Below are 17784 nucleotides of genomic sequence, written 5' to 3'. Positions count from 1 at the left end.
AGCATTTGCTTGTACATTTTGTGGTACTGGTCACTTGCAATCTAAGACATAACAATTGGAATGTGTACAGTGAATATGTAGTTAGCAGGATAGAAATGTGAAAACATCACCACCTGGCTGCTAAAATATTCACCTTTCACACTAACGAAGGCAAATGTATTTCTAAGCAGGGGATTTGAGTAGATTTTAGAAGTCAATGACTTTAGAATATATAGCAATTCTTTGTCCAAGCAGTGTAGATATGATGAGACTAAAAATATCCCTCATCAATCCAGGGATTTTTATGTATAGTGTAAGTTATGTATTTCCCAAAGCAACAATTTGGAAGGTTTTGAGCTCTCTGCTCTCCAGCCATCAGCTGTCCATGTTTGAAATTAAAAGTGACAGAGCTACTTTAGTCTTCTCTTTTCTCCTCTCTTTTAGGCTTAACTAGAGATAAGAGGTCCAAACATTTCTACAAGCAAAATCCTGGTGGCAGGGGAGAGTAAAGAACCTAGATAGTGACAAAGTGTTTTATAGTTTCGATTGCCCTGAAGGTTAGAACTTTAAAAGATAGAAAAATCCTCCAAAATTAGCAGTAAGGTATATTTACTTTTTTATTGGCTTTCTGATGGGACTTTGAAGTTTTACATAGTACTAAAATTGAATTTAATAACGTCATTTTAAAAATTTCCTTCAATATGCTGTTGTACTAAAATTGCATGTCTATTCCTCTTTCATAGATATGTGCCTTTGCATAAGCACATCTTTTTCTCTAGCATACTAAATTGAGAAGAAATTGTTTTCTTGAAGTTAGACAAATATGACTTTTAGGCTACCAGGAACATAGAGTTGGTCTCTAAAATTAACTTTTAGGGAAGTTGGAATTAGCACAGCCTTCCATGGAGAAGTCTATATGACAAAGAAATTGTTCCTGGTTTAAAAATATTTCCCAAATTTATTTTCAAAGTATGCCTTTTATCTGTAAAATATATGGGTATTTCCTAGCATACCACAGTTATCTATTCTCATATGAAGATGATAATAATAGCAACCAAAAATAATGATTATGTACTTAATATGTTTCAGACACTTTAAATTTATTAAATATTCTGCAAAACTACCTTTCAGGTAGCTATTACTATCCGTACTTCAAAAATATAGAAAAAGAGATACAGAGAAATTATGTAAGTACTTGTGTGAAGTGACAGACCTGACATTGACCTAGGGGGGCCTGTGGCAAGTCCTGCCATGCTCCTGCTCTTCCCACTGCACAACATGCCCACCCTTCCTGTAGTCCGGACTTCGGATGGAACCGATTGAATAAAACCTGTTTGTGTACTCCTGGTGAAAAGTGCTAAATTTAAGGGAGACTAGAACGAATATGAAATGTTGGCCTCAAAATCTCCTTCAAAATGGCAGGAATCGACATTTTGAAATTGAGCTATGTAGAAGCAGAATCCAAGCTGTTATATACCTGCTGGCCACACAATTTGCTTGCAATTGTATAGCCATGAGTATAGCATGAGATTAGTGTAATTCTGTGAAGTAATGGAGTTAGGATTGCTACCGTATTACTTAAATTTCCCAAAAGTATTAAATGGTGTTTTGGAGAAAAAGGATTTTATTTCAAAGCATGGTTTGTGAAAATATGCAGAACCCCCTTGATTCAGTTTGCTTTTATTTTTATCAGAGGCACCAAGAGGTAAACAAATGAGCCCTGGCTATAGAGTCGTCATCTTTGGGGTGAATCTTGGCTCCTTTTATTAGTGACTATATGTAATCGTATATATAGTCTTTTGATTTATTATTTCTCTGAGATTCTGATTCTTCATATGTCAATTCAGATAATACCTCCCTTGAAATATTGTAATTAGAAAGATTACATTAAAAGGATCTACTGCAGTGATAGAAACATATTAAGCACCTAACACATGGTCAGTTTTATTAAAATATGGTGTTTATAAAAATGCAGTAATGTTTAATCATAAGACACTTGTATATTATGCAGTGAATTAAGCATGAGCCCTTTAAGTCAAGGTGAACCAGAGTAGGTTTTTTGTTTTTTTTTTAAATCTTTATACTTTAATTTGCAGGGAATGAATAGAAAAACAGGCATAAGGAAAGGGAATGAAAGAAAGGAAGGAAAGAAGGGAAGAGGAGAGGGAGGAAGGAAAACAGAATTATCTTGGGATCGGGAGAGTCCTCTATTTACTAAGTGAAACAGTGTGCAATAAACTGAATATTATGACTAACAATCTGTACTTGATAAAAAATATATATATAAATATTTATTTTTGTGACCTTGGAATGTAAAGGACTTTCTAACTATAATATCAAAGACAGAAAAACAATGGAAAAAGCAGGCAAACTTCACTCTCAAGAACACAAAATTAAAGAAGCAAAACTAAGGCAAACGAAACATAATATCAAATCTGAAAAATTGTTAAAAGACAAACATTAATTTGGGGAAGTGTCTTTGTGTATGAACAGATTATCATCAATTAGTAAGAAAAAATGACTCTACCACCTCACTCCCCATCCCCCACCAGCAGAAAAATGAACATAGCACCTGATCAGAATATTTATAAAGAATACATATACATTTATAGTAACCATGTAAATAGTTGTTTTCTCTCAGCAGAGATCAAAGGAATGCAAAGGAAAACAGCAATGAAATATTATCTTCTGATCATATTTGCAAAATTAAAAAAGATATCCATTGTCAGAGAGATTTTCTTTGTTAAATGGACACTTATATTCTGTTTCTGGGGATATAAACTAAGGTAAACTTTCTGAGAGGACATTGAAAATTATGCATTGAGGGCTTTAAAAGATATTTTCTTTTTGACTTCTAGAATTTTCTTCCAGATATATTTCAAATGATGCAAAAATACATCTATCACAACCTACTCAATACACAGGTATGTGCACACTGACTATCAAAAAATATGGATACCAACCTATCTACATATAATACATACATGCAGAAATGGAAAGTAACTGATAACTATTGAAGACTTGTAAATAGATGACACTGGATCTATATAATGGAATAAGAGGAATTTAAAATTATGGTGAAGCTGTATTTTTACCAACATTGAAATACTTTACATTAAGATATTGAAAAATAAGAACAGAAAAGTATATATGTTATGATCCCATTTTGTAATAAAATTTATAAAAATAACTACATATATATGTAGTATTCAAGAACAAATACTGAAATACCACTTTCAAAATCTTTGGTGTATAAAATAATATTTTATAAATAATCAAGCAATATGTATGAAAGTACTAAGACAAAAATAAGTCCATCTTACTATTTACAGTTTATACATAATTTCAGATGTCCGTATTATCAAAAAAACTTAAGGAAAAAATAACCCCCTAGAATTTTACTAGCTAGAGAAAGCCATGATTATGAATTCATTCCATTTTCTCAATCTTTAAGAAGTTACATTAATAGAAAGCATATACACTTTTAATAAATATTTAATTAAGCACACATTTTAAAGCCTGGTGTAAGAAGAGATTTCTGTGTTCTGTCTTTTGATGGAGGCTACTGATTCTCGACTCAAACTGGTGAAATATTTTCTTACTTCCAAATAATACAGAGCACTGATCACCTCCCACGTGTTAAAGTTCAGATACAAACTAATAAGTAAAGAGGATAGATGTCAAAGTGATAGCACTGCAGTTTTGTGACCAATTTTTCAGTCTGGTCCTAACTGGTATAGTAGAATTTTACCACTTCAGGTCTGTTGCTAAGTTATTGTAAGAATGAATGAAAGCAAAGCACAAGTTACAGAAGGGCAAGCCCAGATACACTGGCTCCACCATCTTACCAGCACATTGAGATCAGTAGGAGCCAGTGTTCACTGACCATTGGCCAAAACAGTAGTGGAAGGCAGGACTATTGACATTTTGGGTTCGATAATACTTAGTTATGGGGAGCTGTCCTGTGCACTTTACAATGTTTAGCAGTATCTCTGGCCTCTGCCCAGTGGATGAGGGAGCACCCCCACCCCAGTTGTGACAACCAAAACATCCCAAGAGGTTGCCAGATGTCAGTGAGGAAGAACTTAGAGGGTCGGGGAAAGGTAAAACCAACCACGGTACCAGCCATTCTTTCTTGGGAACATTTGTGCTTTTTGATTGGGTACTTCGTAATTATTTTCATGGTAAAATAGCTCTTCCTTTTAAAATAAAATGATAGTACTTTTTGTATTAAAGTTTTTCACTCCCTGCCACCTTTTTGTTTGTATTGAATGTGTGAGTATACGTGTGTGTGTATGTGTGTGTTATGGCCTTACTTAGTAAAACAGAATAATTCGCAACAAGTGCTTTTCCCCACTTTTTTGTTTCTCCTAATTTTACAGGTCTGTGCAAAGCCATACTTGAGTACCTTGGCAAAAAATGTTGCAGCTCATCTTTTACTTGGGAAATGTTTCTGATTACTATAGATTTTGTTTGTTTGCAAGCTGTGTGTATTGAGGCTGCATTGAAATTGTATATATCTTTCTGAAATGTTCTTTTAAACATCCTGGAGTTTTATCTTTGAAAGCTTACCTCATTGAGGCCTTCATTTTATTATCTGTTTGTGCTCATCCATAGGCACAGTTCATCTATATCCTGTCTTAGTGTTAAGTTAGGCTCATGTGTCAGATGCCTCTTGAGCACAGTCTCATTTCTAGTTCCTGAATGGAATTTAACTTGTAAAAGCCTAAGTATGCTGCTAAGAGCCCTTCTCATCCAGATGTTTGCCTCTCCAAATTCACATTCAAAAGACAAGAAGAATTATGTTTTGTGTATTTAATTTCGGTGTGTTCTAACCATATGGATTTAGATTATACACATTTCCTGTGTCATTAGTGCTGCTGATGTGGGATAGGTGTTACCATAAACCCTACATTTTCATTATCACAGCAGCAAAGGAGTTTTACCCATTTTGAATCTCAGGCAGCAATGGTATCAGATTTTAGTTTAAATGCTCATGTAAAAATTTTTTTTTTTTTTGAAACTCCAGTTAGAAAAAAAAGGAATTGAATTACCTGCATTGTGTATAAAGGGAACGGTCCTTTAGTTGAGATCTGATGGTGTAATACAGAAAGAAGCAGATATATCAAGCCATGTGGTATTTGTTTAGAGAACTATAAATACTATTGGCAGTATAAGGGTAAGCGTAAATATATTAAAACGAACTTGCTATTTTTTGCACTTAAATTTATATTCTTTGGGGACTGTTTGAATAGTAATATACCAACATTGTGACTTTCTGGAAATACTCTCCCATATTCTTTTTATCCCCCCTTAATCATAAAATTAAAAAAAAAAACACAAGGAATGAAAACAATAATACTATGCTATAAATAAGTGAATAGATTATTTAAAATTCTACACTATTATTACACAGGCAAGCTGTTATCTATTCCATGTGCCCTTGAACTGTACTTTGAGAATTGTTGTGGTTCAAGTGACTGGATGGCACCTGATTATATTATGTCAACAGGCACCAATTCTAAGTTTCTTATATGGAAAACTCATGTTGAGACGAAAATGGCTTGCCCACAGTAGACCAGCAAGATAATGAGAGATACACCTCAGTACTTTCTCATATCATGTCACATTTCCTCTTCCCTTCCTCATTTATTTTCCCAAATGATTTATTTCTCACTAACATAATCTTTTTGTTAATAATACTGAGCAAAAATACAACCTTAAAGTTTTAAAACCAATATCTCAGTTCATTCTTGTTTGGCAAATGTTTTTAAACTCATTGTTTTTGAGGGGATGGTGTGTGTGTGTTTTGAAATAGTATAAGGTTTGATCTTTGTCACAGGTAATAGTTTAAAGGGATTCTTTTGTAAGTTCTTCTATTCTTGATTTTTCACATATTGTCTCACTTTGTTAGTTCTCATGAGCAGCAGCTTCCTGGTGCTTTATCAATTTCTCCTTGAAGAATACTTGATGATTCTTGTCAGGATAATCCAGAAAATCTTGGGGACCAAATCCTAAGTAGTGTTCCAGTGTTCTCTCCTATAAGATCCCCGGGAAGTTTGATTGGATTCTTGCACATTATCTTAAACAAGTAAATACACAAATATATATATATATATATATATATATGTATATATATATATATAGATAGATAGATAGATAGATAGACAGATAGATAATAGATACATAAAATTGAAATATGCCTTTGAATTGTGCACAAGTTGTTCCAAACATTTTATCTTTTAATTATAGGGTCCTGCCTCTGGGAAACAGTTTATAATTCACTTGGAGATTTATTAAATTACTCTTTAGTTTAAGGAGGCTTAGAGAAAATAGGAATGTACAGTGTGCATACAAATAAAACATTCAGTTCATCAAGGTTAGTTTTTTTCTTAAAATTATCTTTTCTTCGTTATTCCAAAAATTCTTTTGAGAAAATTGTGTATTATGTATTATCTATATAGATAGATAGATAATATATATTATTTAGAAAATGTTTATTTAGGAAACATCTAGTTAATAAGTATGCCTGCATTTTTATAGGTAATCTAGAATTCTAGAAATCATATTCAGCTTATGGTAAATTTCAAAGCACTGCAGACTACAAGAGGATTAAAACTAATGCCACTGGAATAGATCTATTATTGTGGGAATAGTCTAGTATTTCATAGTGTTTTATGTAAAATTTGGATTGGGCACACTTTAGGTGCCTTTAAGACTACACTTTGTAAGTCCATCTGGTCTCTTCTGACGACTCACTACCATTCTTAATGTCAATCAGTTGTAGAAGGGGGTGCTCAGGGAGCTGGAATGGAAAAAATCCTTTCTCTGGGATTTGGTCATCTACGGTTATATTTAGGACATCATAATGTTCATAGAGGTGCCTGGGTGATCAGTAATGGATACTAAAATGATTTCCACAGTATAGAGGGTGAGCACTAACTAGGATGGAAAAATGAACCAGAGGTTAGATGCCTCTTTATCAAGACCATATTACCCTGTATCTGGCTGCCATTTTTAATCTCTAACATTTGCTTAATGTTGTCTCATGTTAGCTGTCCATCGGCCATTGATTTTTTTTTGTTTGTTTTTCCCCACACAAGCAAGATGTTAAGTAGGATATATGTAGAGGTCCTCTGGCCCTTAAGTGAAACCAAGGATATGATGGCAGTGGTAATTAGGGAAAAAATATCCAAGGGGGAGTTAAATCTAGGAAAGAATAGCACACATTGCTTTGTCCAGCTGCCTTAATCTTGTGGAGTTCGTACAAGGAACAATATAGGCTTCATCTTATTTTATTGTGGTATGAGAATTCATTTAAACATCCTCAATCATCAGTTACTTGTCAATTAATGATAGTATTCTAGCTTTAAGATGTGCCAAAGGTTTCTTTAAAAGCTGATGTTATCCAAAAGTATGTGGACTTTTATAGTTTTTTGGTTTATAAGGAAATATTCATATTCAATTTGGTGGGCACCTTAATCTTAAGGATGATTTTTAAAATTTATTTTTGCCCTCATATCTTTTTACTTCACTAAAAAGGTCTCTGGCAAGGAGAAAAACATATTTTAATAGTTTCAGACTTCCATTTCAGAAGAGGACTCTTTCTTCAGGAAAGTAAGCTGCACGGTGATGGATGAGGCTCTGCTGGGTAAATAGATATCAGAGAATACTTAAAACATTTCTTTAAAAATATACAATATTTTCTTATAGGAAAACACACAGGAGAGAAAGGGACAAAGTAAGAAGGTGGGACTAAAAAAAAGGTGGCCAGTAAGAAATAAATCTTCATGTGCTTACTGAAGTATGGTTGAAGGTATTTTATAGAATGTCCCTCAATGTGGATTTTCCTGATATTTTTTACTCTTGATTATTTTAAGGTTATGCATTTTCAGAGTGAATACCACAGAACCTATGTGTTCTCTGTACATCAAATCACAAGGTACAAGATGTCAATAGGTCCCCATTTCTGGTGATGGTGGCCTTTATCACTTGGTTAAAGTGTTGGTCACTGTAAAATTACTGTTATTTTTTTTCTTTGAAATTGATAAACATCTTGGGGAAAATGCTTTAAGACTATTCCAATCTTATTTTTCTCAAATGTTTATCTACTAATTTTAATATTCATCACTGAATCTTGCCACAGTTATTATGGTAGTGTGTGCCTAATAGTAATTTTCTATTTATTTTTCATTTACTAATTAGAATTATGAAGAAGAGCTGTTCCTTCTCTCGCATTATTTATCTATTCAATCTTTTTATATCACCCTGGGACTCACAGATATTTATTGAATTCTATGGATTTTAACTCTACTTTTCCCATCTTTGGTATTGGAATTTTTAAAGTTTGGCTCCAGCTTTAACTCCTTCGCCCTGTTCTCTTTTGAGAAATTGATTACTTTTTGGCATCATACGATATCCAAGCTCACCCAATTTCTCAACTCTTTAGTTGAATTTACTTTACCAATGTTCAATGACATCTGCCTAAGACAAGCAAGCATTGGAAAGCACTTCTTCCAGCAGGTACATGTCTCTCTCTCGACCTCAGGTGAGTTGATTGGCTTATGATCTCTGAACGAGGTGACCTTAATACTCCTCTTAGCTTGACTTGACTTTAGATAGGTTTCTTCCTGACCACAGGTCACTGACTTCCCTTTTATGAAGAACATTTTTTTTTTTTTTTTAGAAAATTTACAATTGGAAATTCTTTCTCTACCTCTTTGAGATGCAAATATCCTTTCAGCCTCTTGCCACATTAACAACCCAGGTTATTTTTCTAAGGATCTGGAAGGCACCCCTTTGAAATGTGATAATCAAGACAGATAATGCCTCTCTATACTAGACTCTGCTGGAAAATAGGAGTCTAACTATAATAAGCATCATTAGAAAACACAGATGGCCTAATCACATTGAACAATCTCCCCCTAAATGTCTTTAGTACTTTTCTACTAGCAATCCCCAGTGCTTAAAAATTCTCCCATCTTTTGTTTCAGCAGAGTTGAGTTCTATCTATCTCCCTTACTGTAGTAATTTTGAATAAAATTTTCTTTCACGTTTTACTTATTCAGAGCAATTTTGATTGATAACTCTGATAGTTAAAAGAAAAAGTCATGATTTTCTAACTTTTTTTGTTTTCAATGTGGGAATAATGTTTTCTCCAATTTTCGACATCCTCAAATGAAAACCAGATAGGTCATAATTTTAAGTTATTTCCATTCCTGCTTTGTAAAATTATCATTTCAAAAATATATATATCTTTTTTCACAAGTTTTTCATATATAAATTATGTATATGAATGATTTTTTAAAAGAGTTTAAAAATGTTGGATCAGCACAATGGAGTGAGAAGGGAGTATCCAGACAAAGTGAGTCTCGAGTGAATGTACTAGATCAGTGAGAGTAGAAATGCAGAGCAGAAAGGTAGCCTATGGGTAATATCAGACCTCAGAAATGTACAGAGCTCTTAAGAAAAGAATTTGAAATTTTCAAGGCATGTATGATAAGGAATTGACTCAATTTTATTTACATTTCAATATGTATAATTTGAATTAACCATGGGTCTTGGATCACAAATGAACAGAAACGTGACCAATAATGTAGTCACAAAAAAATAATATTGGTAGATTTTCCAAATTTTTATAATTTTGTTTTTATGTTTTTGAATACGCAGCAAATGATAAATAGTTTATATACTACATAAAATATAATTTTCACTATTCTTTGGGGATTATGTAATCTATGTTCAACTGATAATCTAATGAGAATAGATTTTTTCATCTTCTTTGCCATGTTTATGTGAAGACAGGTGTTATCAACATATTTATATAGACTGTTAATCATGGTACTATATTAAACCATAAATATATAGACATATATTTGTATAACATATGGACAAAAAATGTCATAAATATTTGCAATTCTACCATATTCCTCAGAATGTAATTTTGTCAAGAAAAATGTCATTAGAACGATAGAATGAAGTGTTTAAATTCCTATAAGCTATTAAGAGAGAAATGTTAATAATGATTGTATTCAGTTATATATTTAATACATAAATGTTATAAAATTATATTCATTATGAAGTATAATTAAGAGGAAACTATGCAAAGAAACAATAGAGACAGGGTTTTTTTTAATCAAATGATACTTATTTTAATGGTACATTATTCATATGCCTTGTCAAGATTTTATCATTAACAAAATATTTTATTTAGTTGTAAATGACCATTAAATATCACACGATAAAATATATATGAAAATCATATTTAGTAAAACACTTCACTTCCTGGAAATGTTACAGAATAAATTATTTTGGACCAAAATATATATTTTTAAACTGAAAATAATATGTACAAGAATTGGTTTTCAAATTGTATTCTAAGTATCCCAACTTATACACCAAAATGTTCTAAATATAATTTGATATTTTCTGTATAGGGAGAGAGCAGGTGTGGTGCCATATAACTCCACTATCAGTGAAAAATCAGTAGATGCTGGGTGAAGATGTTGTAAATAATCAGTCAGTATTATGACCAAACATAATTGTACTATGCTGTAATACAATAATAGGATAGAGGTGTCCATATATGAGCAAGGGAGCTTATTCATAAATTGAAATCCCCCAGTTATCTGAGCTTTCTATCTTCCCTTTGATAGATTTTCTTTTCATTCCTTGGAGTCAGACTACTTCCAATTTTCTTTAACCTGGGGTATGGAATTCAGGTAACCAAACTTACTTAAATTGTGTGCAATGTAAAGTTTACTAGGCTCTGAATCTCATCCTAAAGAACTCTTGCAAATCAAATTAATGATCTTCTAGAGCTGTTTGAGTTTCTCACAACCTTAATCATATTTATTTATTGAATTTTCCTTTGTTGTATGTAGCTATGCAGTTTTAAAACATGAGGATTTCTATCTTGTCAGTATTGGCAGCACCAAAAAACAAAAAAACAAAAGTGTTTTAACAACCTGGAATAATGATGTAAAGAAAACACAATGGAATTGAATTTAAATTTGTCTAAACTCAATATATAAATATATTAGTTTAGACAAATTTAAATTCAATATATATATATATATATATATACACACACCGTGTTTCCCCCAAAATAAGACCTAGCTGGACAGTCAGCTCTAATGTGTCTTTTGGAGCAAAAATTAATATCAGACCTGGTATTATAATACCATATAATATTACATTATTATATTATATTATATTATATTATGTTATGTTATGTTATGTTATGTTATGTTATGTTATATTATATTATATTAAGACCCAGTCTTATAGTATAGTAAAAAAAAAAAACAAATCTGATATAAATTTTGCTCCAAAAGACGCATTAGAACTGATTGTCCAGCTAGGTCTTATTTTTGGGGAAACATGGTATACACACACACACACACACACACACACACACACACACATACACATAGGACCATTTAGATCAAAATACTCATATAAGCTTGTTAAAGTATGTTCTTTTTGAGACAGTCTATTTTGGAAGACAACTTATAATAACCCACCTGTTTTGGTGCAAAAGGAACCAGTGGTACCCCTTCAAAGTCTTGGTGTTAACCCTATAGGTAAAATATATAATTCAAGAAATGTATGACCATTTTAAGGTCACATCTGTCAAAAGGATTGGGACATTCATGTCAGTTTTTGATACCTCCTCACACTAGCATCATTTTTTGAGGTTCCAAGCAGACCATCACTCTTGAGTTAAAAACCTTTCTTTTTAGAGAAAGACTTTTGCTACAGCCACATTTATTGAAATTTTAATCATTATGATACACATTAAGATCTTGAATGAAGTTGTTTCCTATGAGTCTTCAGCCATATTTATCTATTATGTAAGGACTACTTTGCAGGTCATGAATCTCATTCACTGTTTTGGTTTTTACTGGTAAAATTTGCAGGGACAACTTTATCGCTTAGTCTCAGAGAACCTAGCATCACGCTTTCAGATATGTCCAAGGAGAGGACATCATTGGTCAGGGATGTCACAGATGGAAAGCTATTGTGGGATAAGAGAATAGATTATACAGCCTATAAAGTCCCAGATGCCTTCACAAAACAAGAACATAGAAAATATTAGTTGTTTTTCAATATTTTTTTTATTTTGGAAAAACTGAATGCATAGAAAATTATAAACACTGGTTCAATGTACAATATGGTTCAATCCATATTTCCACCTAGACATGGTGGTTTTAAGATAATGCCAGAGCCATGTTCCAGAGCTTTTCTTCTTAACTACTTCAAAATAATTTGCAACATCATAGCATTTTATGCCTAAATATTTTAGTAAGTATCTTCTAAAATAATGGACAGTCTCTTAAATAACCACAATATTGTTATCCACTGAAGAAATTTAACAATCACTTCCTAATTTTGCCTAATACTCAGTCTATATTCAAATTTTTCCAACTTTCTCCCAGATTCCTTGAATAGTCTTTATTTTTTTCTAGAACCTGGACACATATTGAGTTCACAAATAATATGTGACTATTTTTTTTCAAGACTTAAATTTACCCTAGTGCTAAAAATTATATTGGAAATTAAACCATGGAAAGAAGGCAAGATGTAAAAGAAAAAAAAAAGTTGGAGTTCTTTATTCTTCATTTATAGAAGACATGCATATATATGTCCCTTACAGGCTTCATTTTCATAATTGTGAAAGGTGAATAGTAATATCTACCTCAGAATATTATAATTTAAATGGGATAACTTTTTAAAGTGTTTAGCAAAATGACTGACATATGTAAAACATGCACAAATGATAATTATTATTAATAGTAATATTATTATTTTTCCCATTAGAACATAATAATCAATAAAGTAAGCCTGAAGATTTAATAGCTAACTCTGTGTTTAGACCCAACCCCTGAAACCTATAAAGTTTTATAATAAAATGAGATAGTTTTATATCTGATAGCTGTCAGTGCAATCCACAAGATTTGAAGAGTGTTATATTTTCACAAATGAGAAAACTGAGTGCTTTTTAAAGCTAATATATTTGTGCATTTGATTTAAAAAATTTGTATGAAAATGTAGAAACACACATTGCTCCTTAAAGCAAAGTTCAATTGCAATCCTTAAATATCATTTAAAAACATTATGGAAAGATTTTTTAATGACATTTCCAGAATATGTTTGAAATGTTCAGCATGCTTAAAATATCAATACACAAACCATTTTTGTGAATTTTGTGAATCCAAACTTTAATTAAGCTGAGTGTCACCCAGCAGAACTTCAAATTTTCTAAACCTCCAGCAAAATATTTTATTATTTTTGTCATATTAAAAACACATTATTTCCCAAATGCCTTTGGGCCTATTAAAAAAAATACAGAAATGCTTCTATTAAATTCAATTAACACCATAGGTAAGAACAAGAATTCTCTTTTCAGAAATATTTATTCAATGTACATATGCCATGCATTTGATTTTGTTATATTAAAATTGTTTTTTATTAAGTTATTGTGGGCATACAATAGCATATTAATTTCAGGTGTACAACATAGTTATTCAGCATTTTTATACTTTATGATATGATCACCACTCTAAGTCTAGTAATCGTCTATCACCATGACAAGATATTGCATTATTAACTATATTCCTTATGTTGTATGTTCATATATATTTACATATATTATTAAATTTATTTGGATGACATTGGTTAATAAAATTATATAGATTTCAAACGTACAATTCTATAATACATCATCAATACATTGCATTGTGCACCACCCAAAGTCAAATCTCCTTCAGTTACCATATATTTGACCTGCTTTATTTGCCCTCTTCTACCTGCCCCCTCCCTTACATTTGATTTTGAGTGTTGAGTTCTAGCTATCCACCCACATAAATAATATTAATTGATTAGGAATTTCCTAACATTTATAATATTTTATAAATGTAATTGTGGCTTACATATTGATGCAATTCTATTTCTATTTTCCATCCAGGCTTATGGAGAGGGAAAGGAGCAAAGTTATATGATTTACTTAAGAATTAAATTCCCATGAAAAGTTACAGTTATGTAAAGCAGAACACTTTTGTGGAAATATAGCACTACTAATGGTGACACATAGATTTAAGTACCAGATCTGCCACTAACCAGCTGCATATTTTTCAAATCACTTCTCTTCCCTCGGACTCAGTTTCCTTATCTGCAAAATAAGTAGTTTGGATTCTAGAACTTCAAAGAATAAAATGATTATTATTTTATGGTTTTGTATGGTTTATTGCTTATGCAATATGTTTACTCAAAATATTATACTTGGTCTCTGCCTTAGCTCCACAACATGGCTAGAAGAATATTTATTTAACTGTCCATCCCCAAAATATTTTGAAAAGTCTTGGAGGCCAGGCTAAATAATTCATATACATTACTATAAGTACCATTTACTAAGCCCCTAATATATTCTAGATATGATTGTTACAGAAATAACTCTAATTGTTAGAAAAAACCTAAGTTTCATTATCTTTTCACGTGATGAAATTGGGATTCACATGGTTAAGCTACATGCTATAAAGCTAGTACTTGGCAAAGTTTGAGTTTGAATAGAGGTCTGTATGACAAAATTTTTTGCCTTTTTTCTGTTATACCAAATTTTTCATTTTCTGTTATGTTTTCTAAGAGATGATGAAAATAATTGAAAATGTTTAAGTAGAGAAATAATGCAATCATACCAATATTTTAAGAAATAGTAATGATAACAATGAAATTAAAAAGTAGATAAACAGATGAGAAGGTCATTTGTGTTATTAACATAGTCTTAGAGGAATAATGAAAACCCAAATTTGAAAGTAGACAGGCAAAATACATTAGAGAAATTAATTTCTGTCTTGTAGAGGCTAAAGCTTAGAAAATGTATACATGTAGGTGACAAAACAAAAAACAAAATCAGTGCTATAAATTTTGACCCCATAAGCCTATGCTTCATCTCTTGACTATTTTGGTTGACAACTATAAACAAACATTTATTATGTATATGTCCCTATTTTTAGGAAATTTATTCTAGGGAAAGGAAACAGATCTTTATCCATTCATCTATCAATGGACCCATAGGTCATGTTCATATCTTGGCTATTGTAAATAATGCTGCAATGAAATAATGCTCCATTGAATATAGGAGTGCATATAGCTTTTCAAATTAATATTTTCATTTTCTTTGTATAAATACCTAGAAGTGGAATTGCTGGATCATATGGTAGTTCTGTTTTTAATTCTTTGAGGAATCTCCATACTGTTTTCAATAGTGGCTGCATCAATTTACAATGCCACCAACAGTGCACAAGGATTCCCTTTTCCTTTTTATCTGTTTTTCCTTTTGTAGCCCTTGCCTGAGGAGACATGTCCAAAACAATATTATTAATGCTGACAAGAATTCACTGCCTATGTTTTCTTCTAGGAGTTTCATGGTTTCAGATCTTACATTTAAGTCTTTAATCCATTTGAGTTTATTAAGAAAGTTGAGCAGTTTTAATGTTTTTTGCATGTATTTCTCCAGTATTCCTAACACTATTTATTGAAAAGACTATCTTGTCCCCATTGTATATTCTTGCCACCTCTGTTGTAGATTACCATATAAGCCTGGGTTTATTTTTCAGTTCTCTGTTCTGTTCTACTGATCTGTGTCACTGTTTTTTGTTTTGTTTGGTTTTTGTCAGTATTATACTGTATTGATTATTGTGGCTTTCTAGTTTTGTTTGAAATCAGAGAGTATAATAACTTCAGCTTTGTCTTCTTTCTCAAGATTGCTTTGGCTACTTGGGGTATTTTGTGGTCCCTAATATACTTTAGTATGTGTTCTGGTTCTGTAAAAAAGAAAAAAAAAAAAAAGCCATTGGTGTTTTGACAGGCATTGCATTGACTCTATAGATTACTTTGGGTAGTGTGGATATTTTAATAATATTAATTTTTCCATTCATGAGCACTGTATAAACTAACACTATAACCTTGAGTAAAATTTTTGGGGAGACTCAGTTTCATCATTCAGAAAATTAGAATAATAATATCCTTCTGTCATAGGGTTGCTATAAAAATTGAAGTTTAAATATATGTAAGGTGCCTAGAAGAGTGTCTGGCATATATAAATGTTATCTATTTTCATTGTCTTTGACAACAGATTCTACAATCAAGTGACACAGTATAATCTAATTTAAATGACAGCATTTCAAAAAGCCTTTTATAGCTGTTTATGAAGAGTTCTACTCTAGAGCAGGAGCCCATAAAGATGGCCAGCCAGCAATAACTTCAGAGATCCCACTTACCTGATTTAACTGAAGATTTTTATTTCAATTTTTTATTTACCCGGCACAAAATAAACCAATAAGGAAGTTTTACTCAGAATTCCTAAATACCAAGTATTCTTTTAAGTCATATTGCAATTTTCATATTGATTGAAATTGATTGATACCATATAATAAACCATTCACAGAAGAACAAACAAATCTTCAATAAAGGTGTCAGCCAGTAATTTAATGCTTTATTGTTGTTTTTCATCCTGTGAGAAGGAGTCAGAAGAATCCTTTAGAACTTTTAATTTTATAAACTATTGCCCAACTTTTGGCCCTTATCTTATCAGAAATAAATGTCTGCCAATTGTAATTCATCATGTGAGTTGAGATGCTATTAAGGAAATCTAGTACAACTGATGAGATTACTACCCATGACAAGGTCAGTTGCAGTGTTATCCAATAATCGATCCTTTTGCCTGCATGGCAGATGGGTGGAAGTTACACTTATTTTTATTTTTGTGTCAAAGGAAGGAAACTCAGGCAAAAGGGTTAAGTAACTTCCTCAAGGTTATATTGGAAATCAGTGGCATTGCAAGGAACAGAACTAGGGATACACTTAATCAGATCACCTCTTCAGTAGTCTCACTTAGTTATTAGGATAATGAATAACTGTCCATTATATACCATTGTACACTTCAAAATTATTTATGAGATCCAGAGGCATGGATATATTATCTTTATTGTATATAGATTATATATTTATTAGATAAAGACTATAAAAAGAAGCCCCCATTGAATCTATCTATAGCTATTATTATTTGAAAATTTAAACACTTTTTTATGAAAATGGAGAGAATGATAGTGACTAATAGTCAAGGTGGAGAAAATTCATTTATATTTTTGAGCTAGTTTAGTAGCTTAGAATTTAGTTAATGAGCTTGCATACCATTGATTTCAGGCAGGAGCCGTGTCTTCATTTATGTGCCTTGCCATAAGCTAGCAACAGTAAAAGTTGCTCTTCTTTTAACATATTACATAAACCACATTTCCTGAGAAATAAAATACAAACAATTTTCAGAACCTAAGGAAGCATTACCTGTATAACTCATCGATTAAAAATCTAGTCTCACAGCTTAGTTCTACAAATAACATAAAATAGTAATGAAAATAAAGCAAATTTTATGTGGTAGATATGAGAATATGTTTTGTAATTTTCTTATTGAGTAAGAAACAACTGTCATTCATTGACCATTCAATTTGTGTCAAACAATATGCTAAAAAATTTAAAGGACACTTCAAATCAGAAAGTGTCATTGTTCATTTTCTTTAATAAAACTGAAGCATAGATAATTAAACCTGAAATTTTACAGGTACCAAGATTTTTTATACCATGAGTTAGGCTTATAATAAATAGATAATAAATGATAGATATTTGATATTGTTTCTCTGATTTTTTTAGTTGAATTTTCCATTAACCATTCTTATAATTCCTTCATTCATATACTTAAGCTTTTTTGGTATTGAACACTATTGATTCAATAAACTGTGTTTTCAGTGT

General features: G+C 31.6%; 1 protein-coding gene across 4 annotated transcripts in view; it reads left to right on the top strand.

Annotated features, from left to right (window-relative positions):
• The window catches only part of CTNNA3 (catenin alpha 3), a 1458437-nt gene that overhangs the window by 1305042 nt on the left and 135611 nt on the right, over nt 1-17784 (top strand). The gene's annotated exons all lie outside the window — the stretch shown is intronic.

Source organism: Rhinolophus hipposideros (assembly GCF_964194185.1).
Source record: "Rhinolophus hipposideros genome assembly, chromosome: 15".
NCBI classification, from domain to species: Eukaryota; Metazoa; Chordata; class Mammalia; order Chiroptera; family Rhinolophidae; genus Rhinolophus; species Rhinolophus hipposideros.
Note: the sequence above shows the minus strand (reverse complement) of the source record. Positions and strands in the feature narration are given on the sequence as shown.